The sequence below is a fragment of the Phlebotomus papatasi genome, chromosome 3, assembly GCF_024763615.1.
Source record: "Phlebotomus papatasi isolate M1 chromosome 3, Ppap_2.1, whole genome shotgun sequence".
Lineage (NCBI taxonomy): Eukaryota > Metazoa > Arthropoda > Insecta > Diptera > Psychodidae > Phlebotomus > Phlebotomus papatasi.
In genome coordinates this window covers 51,738,387-51,757,251 of record NC_077224.1, presented here as the reverse complement: position 1 = coordinate 51,757,251, position 18,865 = coordinate 51,738,387, and the positions used below count along the sequence as shown (strand labels likewise).

The window sequence follows — 18,865 nt, the reverse complement described above, 5'->3', positions numbered from 1 at the left end:
ATCAAAGACATTTTTCAATGGATTTTCCATATATTTTGACATCATGTGACTTTTTATTGAACACAGAGCTACCAATTTTTTCGTAGTCAATTAATTAGAAATTTGGCATGAAAACAAAAAAAAAATTGCCATTTATTCTACACTCACGACATCTACAATTACAGGAAAATTGCTTGTTTACATCTACCCCAAATGCTGTTTTCTGTCCAATTGTTAATTCTTTTAAAAAATTGAGAATCTCAATATCTTTAGTAAATACATTAATATAACCCTAAAGGTTGTAGGAAAGAACTGGTATTGCTACATTTCGATTATTTTACACAGTTCTCAATTTTTAGATGGAAATCCAAATGACCAAAATAATCGAAATATTAACATTTTCGAGAAAAATGATTTTTATTTTTAAAGTACTAGGATTTTATTGACCAATTCATCTGTGTGCATACATCCCCATGGTATCTATGAATGCTTATGGATTTTATCCTCTGGAGTCTTAAAATTAGTGAAAAAATCACAGTGTTTACAACTACCCCAGTTTACTACTGCCCCAGTTCCCCCTAACCGTCGAGAACTCGTCCGGATTACGCCAATCCGGATTAGAGAGCGGGCACTGCATTCGCCAAAGTCTACAAATTGGAATGGACTTTGCTAGGAGTGTGACAATTGTAAAAAATCTTAGCGAAAAGTGAATAAGATTTTTTTTTTTAAAAACAAACTGTGCGAAAATCAATCATAAACTGTTAAATTTTAAATTAGGATTTATGATTTTCGTTTTATTTATATTTTTATCATTTTCATTCTGTTTTATTCAATTGGAGCGAATGTGATTTATGTCTGATTACCAAGTACTACTTTATAGGGTATATGTATAGTACATAGTGTTCCTTTCTAATTACTTGCTCTGCAGCCGGGAAACTGACAGCATTTTTTGACAAAATGCTGTCAGTTGTGTCAAATATTTGCCGGATTGCCATATTTACATGGGCTGCCATATGAAACACAACAGTCTTGTTCTTGTGCGAGAGGAGCGAGTGAGCGCTTTTGCTGCGAGTTTATCTGCGTAAATTTTAGCTAAAAATCTCAGTGAACTGCTAGTAAAAAGTGCCAAAAGTCTCAATAAACTAACGCAGTGCATGGTAATCTAAACAAATTGTCAGGAAAGAGTGAAAAGTGGTGAAAAATCGACGAGAGTACTCTTCCCAGGAGAGTCTGCTGTGCATTTACCGGGAATTTTGAGGTAAAGTACTTCTGTGAGAGTGAAAATTGAATTGCATTTGGGAGGAATGTCCTTGGACAGATGAATTGTAGGAATTGCGTGGTGAAATGTGGGGTTTAGGGTGGTTTAAGTGAGGGGAAAATAGGAAGAGACAACCCTCATAAATGTCAAAATGGCGGATGCATCCCCTAAATTGGCCAAGTTCAAGCCAATGGCAATTCCTGTCTGATGCATTTTCATGGGCAGTTCCACTGGAAAGATCCAGGGATGCTAACCAGTTGGATCCAGTTGATGATTCAGTGTTGTTTCCGTGTTTTCTTTGCTAAATAAGGAAATTGGACCAAGTCTTGGTCGCGGGAGATTGTTCTTATCATTTTGACTCTCTCTGACGCCATCATCTGTTGTTGTTCCATCTCTTTCTTGGCCTATTCCGCGAGGCAATTAGACGTAGAGATTGATTGAATAGATGGCTGAATGATGAGCAAATATTGACACAATTCATCTTGCCAGGCTCTCCATTCCTTCGTGGTGCGAGGAGCATCTTTGTACAAAAGGTCCCCTTGCAAATCTCTCATTCTCATCTTCTATCCTCTTTTCTCTCGTATGCCATCTCTCGGTGATTATTTTAAGAGATGCTCACGATCGAGATCACGCACGCCAATTGGGTCACGTTGCGGTCAATCTCAGAACTGTCCATTTCCCATGAAGTCTCTGAGCATGGTAACCCTGTGGCAGGGGTTGAGAAAACTAGGTCTCCGTACCGACAGTGAATTTGTGTCAATGCCATTCGCGACACCCTCGAAACACGCGAAAGTTTCAGGTGCAAGTCTCTTGTGATTTTGTCGGAATTTTTTTTCTGGCACAAGAGGCAAATTCATTTTATTTTTTTCAAAAACACAAATTCCGAAATAAACATTGTAACGTTGTGATATCATCAAAATGTTCTGGGGGATTTTTCAAATTGGCGCACTATTTTTGGAGACACTGTCACTTTTTTTGTACAGCTGTCAAAAATCTTGATTGTTTACTTTTTGCACACATGAGTTTTCTGAGGTCAATTTGCATTTTATGGATAATAAATATTTCGTGAGTTCGGAATTTATGTTCAAATTGAAGAACGGGATTCTTTTCTTCTGTACTTATTGCTCGTAATTTCAAGTGTGCGTAGGAATACTTGAAAAATTGATTTCTGTAAATAATTTGTTTGATATTGGACCCAATTCTCCTATTTTTAAACACTAATTTACACTTGGAATAACTTTAAGGCCGCCACACATTATGGGTGCAATTTTTGTCAAAAATAGGTTTTTTGGAAGAAATCTCTGCACCGCTATGTAGGTACAGTAGACTCTCTCTCAATCGGGCATAGGGAAAAGTATTCTCTCTTCGAACGTTCATGCCTTCGAATAATGTGAATTTCTCTTATTTTTCCTAAGAGAATTCCACAAAATTATCACGTAATTATCAACAATTGGTGATAAGCTAACAAATATTTAATAAAAAGGTTCAAGTCTCTTAAGAAAAATAAAAGAAAATTCATATTATTCAAAGGCATGAACGTTCGAAGGGAGAGTACTTTCCCCTATGGGGCAAAATGTCATCCAAATTATTCCTAGATTTGGGCGTCAAAATCATTGTAAATTCCACAAAAAACGCTAAATTATAAAGAATTACACAGCCGATTGAGAGAGAGAATACTGTACTAGAAACGTCAAAAATCTGTCAAAAATGGAATTTTTGACATTTTGTAATTGGAGTAATTTTCGTAAAAAAAAGTTGCCGGTTTGACGGAATTTTGACATTTTTCTCCACTGCAATATGAGAAATTTCCTTCAATTCATCAATTTTTAAAGAAAATTTGTGTTGAAAAAATTACTCGAGTGATATAATAATATTTTATACAATTTTTAATTGAATATACTTTATTGACATGTCAATAATTTATTACAAAATGAGGTTATGTTGGACATAACCTTCAAAAAATATTAATATTACTGTGGAAGCAAACTACTCTATTCAGTGGTATAAAAAGATTCTTTATACGAAACCTTCAATAGTGTAAATCTGAACTGAACTAGTGTAAATGATTCTTTTATTGTTAATCAACATTATTTTAAAGTTTTTGGTCGTTTTATGGAAGATCTTAGTACTTTTTTTTGATAAAACTGTAACTTTTTTTTGAACTTATGAATATTGTAAATGAATCCAATAGCGTAATTGGTGCAGGTGTGTATTGGTTTATATATAATACTATTGGACTCTTACTATAATCAATTTAAAAAATAATAGGAATATGATTCTTACGGCGTTATCACACTTGCACATTAAAATTTTAATGTGATTCACATTAATTGTCGCTTGTGAGCGTCCAAATATGTTATTTGTGTCTTTGAGTCACTTAATATTTGGTGTTTTTCTATTTATTTATAAATAAGTGGACTTGGCCTGCAAAAATAAGTTTAAATTTACCTTAAGCATAAATATTTTTCACATTAAAAAATTAAAGAGAAAATAGCATTAATTTTTCGCATTACTGCTATAAATCAATTTATATCAAATTTTACGGGTCAAGTCTGCCTTTTTATCAACAAATAGATCAAATTTTGAATATAAAATTATTCAAACACACAAATTACACATTTGGACTCTGACCAGCAACAATTAATGTGAATCATATTAAAATTTTAATGTGAAAGTGTAAAAACACAGTTAGGGTTATAACTATAACATTTAACGTGAAATTTTACGAACTGAGTTCGTATTGCATTTTTTGTCAAATGACATAAATCAGAACAAAGAACTGATACCCAATTCTCACACTAGAGAAAATGCAGTAAAAATTCCAGCCTCCACGTAGGATTGAACTGGGAACCTCTCACTATCTAGGGAAGTGTTCTCTGATAGCGTCTATGTTACACGACTATAAGGTCCAATTAGAATCAGGTTGATCCTCGAGAATATTTATATTGTAAAATTGGGCAGTAAAGATTTATCTCAAATTGTTATACACTGACCGAAAATACCGAAAATACGCACAGACTGATCTTCGATCCAGAAAAAATTTGACGGTAAAAGATCAACCCAAATTATTATACATTGGCTCCGTCCAGTAAAAACCTTTCGAAGAGACAAAGCTACTCCAAAGCCAAACCGAACCTATCCGAAAATCCATCGAAACCCTAAAGTGTAAGTTTACGTACTCGCCGCTTTAGCACTGATTGTTCCGCCATTTCGAATTTCGGTATCCTTGACACTTCAATCGTCAACTATGTCAACAAAAATGTGCAAGCGTTTGATGCAAAAAGCAAATTGTTGTGTAGTTTTGTGGATTTTCAGGATGGCAGAACGTTTTTGAATTGAAATTTAATTAAAATAAATGAACTTGATCACTTTTGTGTAACTCGTTTCTTTAAACTTTCGAACTTACAACAGGTTTTTAGGTATGTTCTCTCTGATTTACTTTCAAATCGGCATTAGCTGAAAAATTAAAATGAGATTGTATATAATCTCAGCTAAATATCTTGGGATTAGCTAGTTCCAACTAAAATTAAATGGTCAAGGATTCAGAATTAGTGCATTGACATTCATCGGATGGGATTTAAAATTAAATTCCTGGTTGTTTCTCTTTAGGGATCTTCCATTTTTCTGTGTGTGTTTATGTCCTTCGACACTTCAGGATGGTGTTTCTAGTATATTCTGATGTGTTTCTAAGCAAGATCCTTAATTTTCTTCACTCACCTTGTATTAGGTCTACTCCGAAATTGTAATCTTTAACACGAAGAAGTAGAACCTTTCGAACGGCCGCATTCCGCATTCCGCATTGAGAACAATTTTCGTCAAAAATAGCTTTTTTGAAGGAAATTGGCTGCAGTGCTGTAGTCAGAAACGTCAAAATTCTGTCAAAAATGCAGTTTTTGACGAAAATTGATCCCAATATGTAGAGGTCTTTACTCGAACTTCACAAGTAATTCCTTTAACGGTTCGAAGGACTTTCATCTAGGGTTACTGTACAAGTGTACTCGTAATCTTATTCTTTCGGCAATTAAAAAAATTTCATGAAGGAGTCAGTGAAATCGATAAAAGAAACATTGAAGATGTAGTAGCACAAAGTGATAAACTTTGTCCTATAGGGAAGAATATAGCATGAGCTCGATTCTTCAAGGCTCTTAGGAACTACTACAATGTAATAAGGCATTAAAATACGTGGACACGTTAGCGTGATATTCGCTACATCTTGATTGATTGTGACCTTTCTTCGGTTCTTCGTATTATAGCAGTTGCTTTACCTTTTGCAAGAATACACTTGAGAAGCTGCTATAATTTTAATTAGCCTCAATTTAAAGCATAGATCCTCACTCTGGTGTCTTCGTTTCAAGAGTTCTCTTGAACCAGTTGATCAGAGTGAAATTATCTTGCCAGTTGAACAATGTTTTTAAGGGAAGGTGCATCTGATGTGTCATAGTTTCAACACTTTATCATACTATGGCCTCTACACACTAGAGAAATTTATGGTCATATTGTGGATGGAATCACTCTCTGATATCGTTAAGTAACCCCTTATAGGGGTCCCCATTTGAATTGATACCAGTGGTGTCCTCTTTCGGTGGATCTAGCTACTCGAACACTATGTCACTTAAGGGTAATCTTTTTGAGAGAGACTGACTTAATTAGCTGTAATTTTAGTAAAGCCAGAATATTCAGCATTATATTGAAAAAAATTGACAGTTTTTCCTATTATAGCGTCTCCTCAAAATTAAACTGTTATAACTGCACCTTTGTATCTGCAATCGTAGTAAAAACGACGCTTCATGATACGTCATTAGCAACAAATGCTGATAAAAAATAAATGTACTTAGGACAGTTTCATTTTGAGGAGACGATAGGTAGAAAGAACTCGAATCAATAATGTTTCAAATATTGACGAAAACTTCTTATAAAGTAGGGATCATTAATCACGAGATCCCCATATTAACCAATGACCTTGAACCATTTTTCTTACCGATTTTTCAAGGTTAAAAGTTAAAAAGTTAAAAAGTTTTGCCAAGCGGATTTCTTAACCGATTGGAACAAGTTTTGGATTCATTTGGAAGTTGTTTCGCTTAGACAGCGTTCCCATATTAACCAATGACCTTGAACTATTTCTCTTACCGATTTTTCAAGGTCAAAAGTTAAACAGCGCTGTGAAGCGTGTTTCTTTACCGATTGGAACAAGTTTTGGATTCATTTGAAAGGTCTTTGAATCCTATACAAATTTATATCGGTCTCTACTGACAGATTTTTTTTTTTTTGCAAAATTCAGTTGCTTTACTTGTACTTCAATTAAGAAAAATTTTGAAATCGGTTGTGAATCGGTAATTAAAAAAAAAAGAATGACACACACAAAATGGAATTCCACCCAGTGACTTGGACTACTAAATAATTTTATTCATCAGAACTATTTTACTTCGCTTGACCACTCCTGTATTAGATTTTGGAATTCAATACGATTACTCATACTTCTGGTAAATTCTTGTTTATAAAATTTGCAGGAAATTATTTGTAAATCAAATACAATACCAATAATGTTTTGTTTAACATTTTTATTTATTACAAATTAGATTGTTTATTTGAATACACACATATTTTCATTGTTTTGCCTTTTCTGCACCTCAAAATATCACAAAGACTCTTGGCTCTTATGTGCTAATATTGTTATGATTGTTACGTGTCTCATAATTTCAATTTATACGGTTTTATAGAGTATAGCGGGATATTTTTGGTGGAAAAAAAAAGAAATTATGATTGCTGACATGCTAATGATGCTTTTGTGATGTTGGAAATAAAAGTCTCTGTCTCTTTTTTCGTTTGTCTGACACAATTTTGGGAACAAAAATTTGGAAAAAAGAGAGAATTAAGTACTTTCAGGGGAGATAAACTTAGCATTTCTCTCATTATGAAACTTTGATAGAGTGTATTTGAGGGTTGACATTTTAAGTGGGTTGAATATGGGAGTTTATGTGGGAAATTATTGGATAATTACGGAAGTAATGAGTTAATTTTTACTGTGCCAGTCTGGGGTGATATATTTAGAAGGTGAGAGATATGTGAAATGTAGTATTTTGTGCTACAAATACCGGGCAATACATAATGATTAGTGCAATATGATAGAGTGGATCTTGGGCAATGTACCTATCTATTTGGCGTGTTGACTACTGTTACCTCAGCATATGTTTCTCTCTTGGGGATTTTGTCGAGGAAAAGTTACAAGACTGTAAAAAAGCATACTTTAGTGTATTAGTTTTTTTTTTGAGTATAGGAATAAGATATTAAGAAAAGTCGAGCAATTTGTGGTATTTCAAGTTTCATAGTGCAAGTTTCTTCCTCTACTCCGTGTTGCACTATCATCGGTAAAGCTTTAGTTTGTGTGGAGACAGGAAAAGTAGTTGGAAGTTTTGAAATAATACGTTGACATACATGTAATTTAACTACGGAATGAGTTTACTTTATTGATTCTTTTTGCGGGTTTGCGTCTGACTTTTTGCCAGTTGATTTTCAACAGGTTTTCCTCACGATTTTTCTGTAGAGCACCTTTTGGTCTAGCAAGTTTTGTCAAAGCTACAAAACTTTTCCACACTTGTAATTAAGTTGGAGGAAAATTTTATAAAGCTCGCTCAATGCGTCAACTTAAAACAAAAAATTGTAACACGTGTATAATAAAATTGAGAGAAAGAAGAAAAAAAGTGTCTTGAATAGCAAATACGATTGTAGTGTTACGAAATGTTATTTATATTACTACTCAATTGTTCTTCACCTTGACGTATGGATTTTACTTAGAGGTTTTATATGTGCTTCCCATTACAAATAATATATTGTAAATGGTCGCACGCAAATGAGGTTCTCTTTTGGGTGGTTGGATGGAAGACTGTATTACCGAGGTGGTGACCTTCTCTCGATTTTGTTTGTACATTGAATTGTACAGATGGCTTGACCTGATGATGACAAAATGTAATTAAATAGACGTCTTGGTTCTTTTTTATTTTTTCACTCATTGCTTACATTAATCGTATCTCATTATTTCTTGTCTTTATGAATTTGGTTTGGGTCCTTGAGTTAGTTGTATGTTGCTTATGGGTCATCTTGTTGCATAGAGATCAATTCAAGTTTCGAAAGCTTTAAATTAAATTGAGGTTGACCTAACAAATCTAGTATGACTTGTTCCAATTTCTTCGACTACATGACCTGGATCAACTTATTAATAACAAATTTCTCCCTAAATATTAATTGCAGAGGGTCTTTATTTCCTGATGCGTTTTTTTCACTACCGGTTTTGCAAATACAAAGGTTAATGACAATATGTGATTGGTCTTCTGGTATTTCCCAACATTAACTGTTATATGGACATTATTATAATTATTCAATTACTTGACCTTTGGGGGACAATATTCTTAAATTTCTTCTCGATCGAGATATTCCTGAAATAGATTTTTTTTTTTCAAAAGAATGGAAAGTAACATATAAAACACATCCTATATGCAGTTGTTTTTCTTTTTTATTATCTTTAGTGAAAGCCTCATTCTTAAAGTAATAGAAATGTAATTTCATCCTAATTCTGGCTTTAACCCATTCCTTACCATGGTATTATACATCATACGCAAATTGAGTGATATTAGATGATTTATTCCTGGTGCAATTTTTATCCGAATTGCTGTCGGAAATGGATTTTTAATAACTTTAGTTCTTCAATTACTTGGGAAAAATAGTCCGACAGAGATGAAAATACATTTTGTTATTGTTTTCTTGCTTCGCGGAAGGTCATGCAAAATTTTTGCTCAAAATGGCGAACGGAAAATTCGACATCGCGTCGAATTTGTTAAAAAATTAGCCTTCATCCTCTTTTCTGATTTGAATTCTGATTGTCAATTTATGTTCTTGGATAGTTACTCTATCTTAATCAATAGAGTTTGTAGTGAATTACTGTAAAGAATTTAAATTCAGTGACCGTTAAGGCGTGTGTTTAACAGCAGCTCCCCGCGACCCCATAATAGATAAAAAAAATTTCTTTTCAAAAAATTAATCTATTAATCTGTAAGAAACTTATCCAAAAATATGAACATTCTATCTCAAGTATTTCTGGTACATTGACTGAATGGGTTAATATCGTTCTCTTCCAAGTAAAGCATCAATTCAGGGATTTAGTTGCTATTCTTTACTTAGCTACTTGACGTCGCTTGAGAGGTGACGAATGAAATGTAGAATTTCAGTGTCGTCTTAATGTTTTTTTAATGTCAAAATAACAGGAAAAATTATATTCTTTTTTTACTAATCGTTGTAATGCCTAAACATGTGAAAATGTATAAAAAAAAAGAAATGGTAGTACGTCCTAGCTTTGCGAAACAGTACTTTATTGGGTAATAACCAGGTTACAAACGTAACAATAAGGAAAAGGACTATAATTCAGAATTATTACTCTGTGATTTACTACTAATTAAATTGTTTCACAAATCTGAAAATGTATAGAATCTCAGATAATGATTTCACAAAACCGAAAATTAGGCAAGAAGTGAGCTATATATGGTAGCTGAGATTCTCTACATGCAATCTTGCAATGTTTGCAAGATGAAAGACTTTAAAATTCGATTGTGAGTTGAATTTTAGGGGTAAACAATCACGACGTGCTAATGTTATCCTTTTTTGCCAGAGGCAATAGTTTGCTCGACATGATTCTTTACACCCAAAATTCAGTTCACAATCGAATTTTCAAGCTCAAGGGAACATCAAAGGAGGAGTGTGACCCCCCGTTGGAAAGGTTTCGATCTCATCTACGACATAGTTAAATTTAAAGAAAAAGCATTGTTTAGTTTTAGAAATATTCGACCTTAGATTAAATCGTATGAAGTTATGGTATTGTAAGGATTGTACTCTACGAGAGCTTTTCAAAACACCAAAAATTTTCAATTTTTGACAATTAGAAGCGGAGTTATGGCCATTTGAAAGTACATTTTTTGACCCCTTCTTAGCTCAGATCAAGGGAATTGGGGAGCTTAATTTTTTGTAATCGAAAGATTTTACACTCTGCTATTACGTACTAAAATTTGAGGTCGATCCATTTCATAGGGGCTAAGTTATTGCGAAAACCAAATTAGTGGGTGTTTCAAAATGGAGGAAAGGGGGTGAGGGTGGATCTGACATTACCAACTTCTAGTGACCCATCGACATTTGACCTTCTCCGAACACCGTTTGCCGATATCTCTGTCCGTTTTCTCTCCAGAATTAGTTATACGATGGACGGATGGGACGGATGGGATTTAGTAAAAACGTAAAATAGTACCCCTTTATATCAAACTTTCACATTTTAATTGCTTTTTTCGAACTCCAATAGAGTCAACGAATCCAATAGAGTCAACAGGCCTTTAAATAATTAGTTGACTCTATCGAGGTCCCACTGTACCACTAAAATCACGAAAGCAAACACTACATTTTTTTTACTCACAAAATTTTAGTACTGTTTATACACAGAATAAAATATTGCGACAAATTGTTCTTAATATTCGCGAGTTCCTATTGGGAACTTACGAAATTCTCGTAAATCGTATAACCTACAAACAAGTTTGTAAAAGTTTGCACTTTTATCACAAAATTGTTCGCAAGATGATCACTTGAGGAACATTTTTTGTAATTTTACAAACATTTGATCATGAATGTTCGCAAACACAAAGAAATGTTTGTAAAATGTTATCATTTATTTGTAAATATTTGCCAGACAAACAAAAATGTAAGAACATATTTTTGTAAAAAAAATAACAAAAAATTCTTGATAAGTGATCGTGTTACGAGAAAAATGCAAACTTGTGAAAAAAGTACAAACTTTTACGAACTTGTTTGTGGATTATACGATTTACGAGCGTTTCGTAAGTTCACAGTACACAGAAAAAAATATTTTGTAAAATTGTTCGTAAACGTTTGTGAAATCCTATGGCAGACTTACGAAATGCTCGTGAATTGTATAACCCACAAACAAGTTCGTAAAAGTTCGTAAAATGATCATTTTACGAACAATGTTTGTAATTTTACAAACATTTGTTCATAAACAGACAAAAAATGTTCGTAAAATTTTGTCATTTGTTCGTAAATTTTTGCCAGACAAACAAAAAATTACGAACAAATGACAAAATTTTACGAACATTTTTTTGTGTGTTTGCGAACCTTTACGAACAAATGTTTGTAAAAGTACAAAAAATGTTCGTCAAATGATCATTTTACGAACAATGTTTGTGAAAAAAGTACAAAATTTTACGAACTTGTTTGTGGGTTATACGATTCATGAGCATTTCGTAAATTTGCCATAGGATTTCACAAACATTTACGAACCATTTTATGAAATATTTCTCTCTGTGTATGCGAAACGAATAATAATATTGTTCTTTGTTTTTTTTGTTAAAATCACAGATAATTTTGCACTTTTTACAGATAATAATTTTTTAGTCTGTTTATTTGACTGAAGATTTTGTTCTTCGGGTTAATGTACTCTTCGCGAGGAGTTGTATTATTGTGGAATGAACTCGAGTCAGAATCGAATGTCGAGGAAGGTCGTCTGAAGGTTAAACTAAATATTTAATCATATAGTATACTAAATGTATTATCCATCAAGAAAAGAATGAAAATGCCGCAGCACTTAATTGACTATGTCTCGGCAATGCATCATTTTGCTAAATGAGTTATATTTCAGCATGCAATTCCTCATGGTGTCATTTTAAAAGTATTTATAATTTTTTTTTAAAACCATTTAAATAATTGTGCGGATAATTGAACATGGAATTGCAATAATTGCTAAAAACCATTTCCCAAAGTTGATCTTTGGAAATACTTATACATATACGTTCAATATCCAGTATTCCAGATCTCTGTGATGCATAAAGTTACGGAAGAAAAGACTGAAGATTACAAGGGCAAGAATTACGTGAAAGAATAATTTGTATTCATTGGTGATGAAGTGTGTGCTAAAGGGGGAAATAAAAATGTGTGTATGAGACGAGAGATGTTGTTGAGGAAAAATAGAGAAAATTTATTAATAAGACATATAAGTGTTGTGACAGTAATACCGGCTTTTGCAATAAATACACAAAAGTTTTTCGCGATTTACTCAACCGGTTTCATCGGATTGATCACCGTGAAGTCAGTCGTCTCTCGTATTAACTCCCCTTCTCTATCATACACAAACATCATAGTACTTTGTACTATTTTATGATCAAGTCTTTCTCTGTCTATCTTGCTGACTTTGGCTGCTGCAGCATATAAGAAGAGAAAAAAAGTTCCTTTTGATAGCGCCTCTTTTGCAATTGGCGCAAGTGCTCTCGACAGTCATGTACGTAGTACGTATTTATATATACATATACCTCATTCAAGCTCTTTTGATTTAGGCTAAATAGCATCAGGTTTATGCGGATGTTGCAATGGAAATTCACAACATAACCAGTCACCTAGTGAAATATAAAATTCTTGCAGTCAATGAGAAAATTGCCTTTATTCATAAAAATAGTGATATTGAAACTTTTACATTTCTTTTTTCTTCAATCATAAAAAAATAGCACAATTTTTTGACCTATTATATAGTCTTCATTTGGAACTAAATGAAAATGTCAGTTATGATTAGGAGAAGAACATTTGGTCAAGTTGTAAATTATAAAATTACCAGTTTTATTATTGAGAAGAAATATATTTTTAGAACATTTCACTTAAAGTTTAAACAAATCTCTCACGCCAATTGGTCATTTTCATCTTTAGTTTACGGTTAAAATAATTATCATGGGTGTGCGAATAAGAAAACGTATTTGTGAAATATAGGTCAGAAATCAGCAATATGTACATTCAAATGTCTGAATGTAATAAAATCAGTGGTAAAGACAATTTGCAGAGTGCTCGAGAGTAATGACTACGTGACTAGTCATTTTTATTTGTATTTTATTGTGTTCGAATTCGAATTGTATTCAGTGAGCTTCAGTGCAATTGATACCATGGGGCATCAGACTGACAACCCCATCCCTACAAAAAAAAAAAAAAAAAACAAAATTCATATCTTGAAATCCTGCTTGCGGGAAGACCTAGTTATTCTATTTGTGTCAGTATGAAAGAAGGCTATTCCAAAAGTATTTTCAGTTATTTGTTGCTGAACTATAGTTTGTTGCAGAATAACATACAGAGGGTCCCGGTAATATGCACATTTTCTGGACCAAAAAAATCCCCGAGATATATGGCATTATACATCTAGGAAATTTGTATACCCGCAGGAGATTTCTTTAGTAGTAGTAGAAGTTTAGTAGAAGTAGTCGGTACAAAAAGATTCAGCTGTCCAAAGAAATGTATTTTAAACAGTATTTTTTGGCCTAGGTTTTTCAATGAATTTTTATAATACTCAAAAAATATACCTTAGTAAAAGAAATTAATTTTTTTCCTGACAATTAAACAAAAAGTGTTTTCAAATTTCCTGCGTTACGAAATATTAATACATTAAGGCATATTTCGAAAATCATTTGACAAACCCAAAGGTAGACAAATGCGCATAATTTCGCCATGTGCTTAATTCCGAGGATCCTCTATTTATTATTATTTTTATTATATTAAATTATTGTTATTCTTACCGATTCTGTCCCCGTCTGTACACCGTTATTTTTATTTCGGTCAACAGGACCCATCAGTAACCACGCTATTGGCAAAATGGAGGAGTTGGACGGGAAATTGACAGAATACCAGGTCCTTAACTTGAAGAAATACGAAAAATTTCAGAACAAAATCGAAAAATAATTAATTCAAATGTTAAATTTATATTCTTCATCGAGAAACGCGTACGGATCGGTGTTTTTAATTGTTTTTTGATCTTTTGATTCTTTACGTCAAAATAAAAATTCTGGAGGGGTCCCGGTCAAAATCCCGAAAGCCAAAATCCCGAACGCCAAAATCCCGAACGCCAAAATCCCGAAAGCCAAAATCCCGAAAGGGCCAAAATCCCGAAAGCCAAAATCCCGAATTCTTAAAAGTGTTATAGCTACTCCCACGATTGTACCCGCGCTTGCTGGAGGCAAGGGGAAATCTTTTGTGTCTTGGGAAATTATTCTAAACATTTTCCTCCATATAATTTCATTCCTATCAGGATTTTGAACATTCGGGATTTTGGCTTTCGGGATTTTAGCTGCCACCGTTCTGGAGCACTCAATCAATTTTCTAGAGTGATTCTCAATGGTACATATCAACTACAATTTTTTAAACAAAAGATGTGCATTACTCATTTTTTTCTAAAATTAAAGTGTTAAAGTAGGACTTCCGGCAGATGTTGCTTTTTAGCACAAAACTCGATATTTTCTTAGTTAGAATTCGGTATTGAAGTAAGTGACTAGCAACACTTTGTTTGATTTTATTTATTTGATTGTGACTACCAACCTTTAAAATAAATAAAAGTTGAAGTGCACATGGAAATTGGTTGAGATCAGTGGCAAAGACAATCAGAGCCAGTGCCCCCATAGTTCAGTTGGTAGAACATCCGCCAATACAGCGAAAGGCCCCCAGTTCAAGCCTGGGTGGAAGCCGGAATTTTTTCCTATCTATTTGAGTTAATTTTGTGAGTTGGGAATCACTTGTTCTGATTATCGCTCTCTGTGCACAAACACATTTTTTTGGGATTACGTACCAAGCGAATAGAAGTCTGTTTAATACTCAAACAAAACTTCAGCCTTGTGGGCCAGTTACACATGTCGCTTGCGCCATCTGCTTATGAACGACTGATTTCAAATTGAACACCTAAGTAAATGTCTTAATGTGAAGCTAGCGTTTTAATGTACGCTTCTTTGGCTCCGTTCAGTAATAACCTTTCGAAGAGACAAAGCCATTCCAAAGCCAAGCTAAACCTATTCAAAAATCTACCGGAAGTCTAAAGTGCAAGTTCATATACTCGCCGTTGCAGCGCTGATTGTTCTGCCATTTCGAATTTCGGTATTCTTGACACTTCAATCATCAACAATGTCAATAACAGTGTGTAAATGCTTTCTGCAAAAAGCAAATTTTTGCATAGTTTTAGGAATTTAAGATCGGTAGAACGTTGCATTGAAATTTCATTAAAATAAATCTCTTGATGAACTTGCTCACTTTTGTATAGCTAGTCGGTTTAAACGTTCGAACTTCCAAAGGGTTTTAGCTGAGATTCTTTTTTAGGTAAGTTCTCTCTGATTTACCTTCTAATCGGTAGAAAAAAAATCAACCAGAGAGATCTCTAAAATCGGGAAGATTATGCTAGAGCATCAACTTGATTACCAAAATCAACATAATTTACAAGACATTGTTTAAGTGTCTGGCTAGGCACATCGAAAGTCTATTCTGATGAATAGACAGGCGAATGTTGCTTTGTGTAATAGTTTTTAGATTTTTTTTTCAAAATCGGAGATAGTTATTTATAAATATCCCACATATTGACTTCGTAGTTCGAGAATTCGAAATATTGAGGTTATCCTAGTTATAGTGTGAATTACAAATTGAAAATATAAAATTATAAGGTTTGTTACTTGAAATCAATTGGAAAGACAAGAATAACAATTAAGGGGAAAGTGGTCTCCCTTTGAATGCGGCAGCCTTTGAACACTTATTTATTTTTCTTATTTCCCAAAGCAAAAATTCTATTTTGTTAATCGAAGTTAATAGAAAATAACTAGTTGTATTGACTATAGTTTAGAGAATATGGTTTATGCTTTGGAAAATAAGAGAAAAATTGGAATATTCAAAGGCTGCCGCATTCAAAGGCAGGCCACTTTCCTCTAGAGTACGTAGGTGGCTGCAACGTCCCATTAAGGGACCGGACCTTTCGCACTAACCTGCCTACAGTCGTGGCGACTGACGCTCAGCTCACTCCAAAACGTAGCATAGACCGCTGCCGTTAAGTCTGTCTATCGGAGGCTCCTTGCGAGTTTTCGTAACAATCACAAACTTCGTATAAATTTTTACTAATGTTTCCAGCTGTCAGATGACAAAGACTTTAAATTTTGAATTACACTATTCCTTAAAAGTTATCTGCCAGCGGAACAAAACAAACAAACAAAAAGGTAAAGGAAAGTTATGCTAAGGAATCGGTAATCTTTAGCTTTCTAAGTGTATACCTCTTTGAAATTGATTTTACTGCCAAATTTTACAGGTTAAATATTCACGAGTATCAGCCTCAGTCTCTTTGGGCACTTAGTCCCAGTTGTAAAGAGACAATTGTTGAAAAGTTACGTATAGGTAGTTTGCCCTTTCCTTTTACGTTTGAACAATAAAGTTTTTTCCGTTAAAGTAAAGCACCTAGTTCATGTCATTTTACATATATCTTCAGTGATTGTTTTTTTTTTTAAATAAAATTGTCCAGCAAATGTTCAGGGAATGTTCATTTATATTCTCACAATTTTTTTTCCATTCATATTGTTTGTCTCTGGGAACATACAATTTCGTTCACAAAGTGTTTTAAGAAATGTTAAAAGAAAAATCATGACTTTGTTCAGCAATGTTTCTGCAAACAACATAAAATTTTTCGTGATAAAAAAAAAATTGAGCACAAATTTTGCAATTGAGCAATGAAAGTGTCTCTGTGTCTCTTATTTTGTCGCATGTATTAGAAAAATTATTTTTATGATGTGGTTTTATCAAGAGAGGAAGGAAAAAAATGAGCGATTATTGCAAAATTTCCTTGTCAATAAATTTAATAACTAGTTCTACCATACACAAAGTACATAAAGAAAACACTTGAGAGACACATAATAAAAAAAAAAACAGTTTTTCTTATCTCAAACGTATATAGCAAAAATTTAAATATTTTGGTTTATATTACAGAGAGAGAGAAAGAGAGAGATCGAATTAGGTCAAATTGCCAAGATTCATTAGTACAATTACCAGAGATTATCGATGTAACTGCGCGTGTTTTGCTTATGCTGAAAAGAGGGACATGGGGAAATATATCTTTAAACAAATTCCATTTTCCATTTGTTTGTGCTACAAAATGCCTGTGTATACCAAAAATTTTGACAGATATAATAATTTCGTAAAATCTTATTTAAATACGAGATATTAATCATGAGGTAGTCAATCAAAATTTTTGCTTATACATTTTTTTTATATCAACATTTTTGTTGCATTCTCTGCAGCTTGAATGAAACAATGTTACGTGAATTCTCTTTGGGTTTAGTGCAGAAAAAATAAATAAATAGAGATATATTTAGAGTTGCGACTTATTGCTTTGGGAATGATGTCAATGACATACAAAGTTCAATGTCCATCGAAGAAATAAATAAGAAGTTTAACAAAATAGTCACAAAAAAAAAAAGAAAATTGAGACAATTTTTCAAGCACCCGCGTGTTTCAATCGTGAATGTTAAATCAATATACGTCAATTTAACAGACGGAATATAATTTGTAAATGTTAAATTTATCTCTCTGTAAAAGTGCATGATGGAAAAAAAATTAAGATTAATATAATTTGTATGGTCTTAAATTTATTAAAATCAGTAAGTCATGTTGAAAAGAAGCAAATCAGAGAGAACTATATAAGATTAGATTTTACTATGTCACTGTGTCAGGGTTAAACTGACTATATTGGAGTTTTCTCCAACTTCACACAGCGTGAAGATGACAAATAGAAATGAAGAGTCCGGTGTTGATTAAATAAATCATCAAAAGCTCCATTGTAACATCATCAATAATCTCAAAACAATGTCTGTGCGCACTCATAAAAACGCCTTTGGTTAGAGAAGCTTTTAAAACTGGAAATGAGTAATTAATTTGAAGAAAAAAGGAAGACGAAGGTTGGTAAATTGGAATGAATAAAAGAAGGAGAAATGCATTAAGAGACGAAAATTAATTCCTACCTCTGTGTCAACGGGATTTTGCACAATTTTGTGCAAAGCTTTACGACTCTACTTAAATTTATCACCATATTACCTCCAAAGTACCTCGTTTTTCTTAGATAACACAAAATTTAAAGCTCTATATTAAATGCTCTAATATCATTCTGTTGTATACTATTTTATATTTTGTATAATGTGACATCAGAAAGATTTATGGTGAAGAAGCAGCTAGACTTTAAAAAAGCGAAAATGACAATTTTCGGTGAAGAATTTTAAACAGGAAAAACACGTGGTATTTATCAAGATATCTCGTTTGAAATGCTTGACCTATAATAATAATATGAAAATATTCGATCTTCTGAGTAATTTTAAAATCATGTCACATGAAAGTGGACGTTATGCAAATAGCCGGAGAATTTTGTGACGCATTAAATTGTGCCATCATCTTCAGGCATGGAACTCCACGGATCAAATATTTATCGAGCGTAAAAATGTTCAATAGCAATTTTCTGCCTTGATTATCTTACCAGTTGGTGGAACTTTACTTTTGTTTTCTTTTCAGGAATTTTGTGTTTTCAGACAATAATTATTTGTTTGTAAATGAAGACACAAAGTACCTCAAAACTGTTTTTAGACCACGAATAATAATAATTCGAGCGAATTTGTATTCATTATTACAAGAGAAAAAAAATTATAGGTATTAGGGTAAGGGCTCATAATTTTGGACAGGGTGCCTATAATAAGCATCAATGTTCCAAGTTTGAAGTTGGATATTTTCAATATCAATTGATTTTTTTTTGTTACTTTCTTTTCTGAAGGG

General features: G+C 33.1%; 1 protein-coding gene across 1 annotated transcript in view; it reads left to right on the top strand.

Annotated features, from left to right (window-relative positions):
• Nucleotides 1-994: 994 nt before the first annotated feature.
• LOC129807224 (protein gustavus) overlaps nucleotides 995-18,865 on the top strand; it is a 121,211-nt gene continuing 103,340 nt past the window's right edge. Inside the window, exon 1 of the mRNA XM_055856341.1 lies at nucleotides 995-1,237. The gene's annotated coding sequence lies outside the window, so the exon portion shown is untranslated. The remainder of the gene's footprint in view (nucleotides 1,238-18,865) is intronic.